We start from the raw sequence: 2500 nt of genomic DNA on the forward strand, positions 1-2500 counted from the left end.
ATGAAATCATCATTTAATTTCTAAAGTCAGATTTGACCCTTTGACCAGTGTGTGTACACAATACAGAGGCATAGAGGGGACGGGAGAGATCCACGTTTCACTAACAGCAGCGGCTCAGGAGGTAGAGGAGTCGTCCAGTAACTGGACGGTTGCTGTTCCTGTCCAACTGTCCTTGAGCAAGACACTTAACCCCAGTGCACCCGATGAGCAGGTTGGCGCCTTGCATGGCAGCCTCCGCCGTCGGTGTGTGTATGGATGAATGTAAGGCATGATAAATATAAAGCGTGTTAGGTACTTGTATGAGCCGAGAGAGTATCTAAGAGAAGGTGTGTGTACTGTATGTGTGTGTCTGTGTGCGTGAGAGAGAGAAAGAGTATCTAAGAGAAGGTGTGTATGTGTGTGTGTGTGTGTGTGTGTGTGTGTGTGTGTGTGTGAGAGAGAGAGAGAGAGAGAGTATCTAAGAGAAGGTGTGTATGTGTGTGTATGTGTGTGTGTGTGTGTGTGTGTGTGTGAGAGAGAGAGAGAGAGCGAGTATCTAAGAGAAGGTGTGTGGTGTGGCACATCTCACACCTGGAGCTCCTCCAAGATCCACACGGACCCTGTGAGCGCCACAGTTCAGCCCTCAATGAGACCTTGTAGAGTCCGCATACGTCACATGACACACAAAAGAGCTTTTGATTGGCCCAGGGGCTGACCAAAGGCATGTATCATATGCCCCCCCCCCTCACCCTCATCCCTTCCCCCAACCCCAGACCAGAAATACATGAATGGGGCCTAACATAGGCACCTGCAGAGAGCTCCCTCATGGAAAATAACCTTTTAGCACGTATTAGCAGATTTTATGTCCGGCCTAATCTTAGACACTACGCACTATTTTAAGAAGAAGCAAAGGGTGCTGCTGTGCCCAAGGCATTTTAACAGGACATGCTCTTCATATGGATGGATTAGTTTAACGGGCATCTCGAATGGCGACTTAACCTTTCCAGCAGAGGACCCTTGCTACTAGAGACGAGGTGTTTGTGAAAGAGGAGGAGGAGAGAGATTTGTATGCTGTATGTGCGATATACTATGCTATATGCTCTCCCTAGTCTATATATTCTGTATTTGAAGAGGAAGGGAGAGAGCGAGGAAGAGAGGGAAGAAGAGAGGGAAGAAGAGAGGGAGAGGAAGAGGGAGAAAAACTTTTTTTATCTGTGTTGCTGGGCAATGTTCTTAGTATTGTGCTTCTGGTATGTTTCTTGTTATCGACCACCTTTTTGGGTGAACTTTAAATAACTTTAACCATCAGTAGCAGGGCTCGACATTAATGGTTGCCCAGTTGCCCTTGGCTGCCAAATTCTTGCTACCAGAAAGTGGCAAGCAGATTTGGATGGCATTGGCATAGAAAACCTCAACCTCTTTTAACCTCTTTTAAAAGCTAACGTTGAGCCCTGATCAGTAGGCAGTTTCATAATCATCCCATCAGAACGCAGACAAAGTTGCCCTGTGTGTATCACCTTGTAGAGTGTGTGTGTGTGTGTGTGTGTGAGAGAGAGAGAGAGAGTTCCAATATTTATGTAAAGTTGACTTTTAACATGCTATACTATATGTGGCTGTAACATACATAGTAATGTATATGTACATAATATACATAGTAATGTACTGTATATGTAGCTTTGGCAATGACTTTATCCATTCATGCCAATAAAGCACTGTTTGATTTGATTTGAGACAGAGAGACAGAGAGAGAGACAGACCGAGAGACAGAGAGAGAGAGAGAGAGAGAGAGAGACACAGACAGAAAGTCTTCCTCTACCCTCTCCCTTAAAAGACGTCCTGTGTGCCGCTTCAAGACGTTCCCAGGAGAGACGGTGTGTCCTTGAGACAGCTCTCTCTCGTCACAGTGCCGACGCCCGCCCCAGCTGCTACGGGGTTAATTCTCCCGTCACCACTTCACTTCCTGCCTGAATGCCTTCCAAACTGCTGCTCACACCCAATCACTCCTCGACAACACTCCTTGGGGTTGTGTGTGTGTGTGTGTGTGTGTGTGTGTGTGTGTGCGTGCGTATGTGTGTAAGAGAGAGAAAGATAGAGAAAGAGAGAGAGAGTCTGTGTGTGTGTGTGTGTGTGTGTGTGTGTGTGTGTGTGTGTGTGTGTGTGTGTGTTTGTGTGTGTGTGTGTGTGTGTGTGTTTGTGTGTGTGTGTGTGTGTGTCTGTGTGTGTGTCTGTGTGTGTGTGTGTGTGTGTGTGTGTGTGTGTGTGTGTGTGTGTGTGTGTGTCTGTCAGTGTGGCGAGGGGGTGGGGGGGGGAGTGTCAACGGAACTGTTGGCACGGAATGTAGCTGTCAGGAACCTCGTCAATCAGTGGCTTGTAAAGGCAGCTGCAGAGGACAGACTCTAACCTTGAGTGGAGTGAAGAGATGCTGAAACAGCAGGTGGGATACTGATAGCACTCGTAGAGTTTGGGAGAGATGGAGAGAGAGAGAGCGAGAGAGAGAGAGAGAGAGAAAGAGAGAGAGAGA

At 47.4% G+C, this 2500-nt stretch overlaps 1 protein-coding gene across 2 annotated transcripts in view; it reads right to left on the reverse strand.

The window, feature by feature from the left end:
• Window positions 1-2500, reverse strand: part of chst11 (carbohydrate (chondroitin 4) sulfotransferase 11) — a 50259-nt gene that overhangs the window by 16108 nt on the left and 31651 nt on the right. The gene's annotated exons all lie outside the window — the stretch shown is intronic.

This window comes from Sardina pilchardus, chromosome 17 (assembly GCF_963854185.1).
Source record: "Sardina pilchardus chromosome 17, fSarPil1.1, whole genome shotgun sequence".
Lineage (NCBI taxonomy): Eukaryota > Metazoa > Chordata > Actinopteri > Clupeiformes > Clupeidae > Sardina > Sardina pilchardus.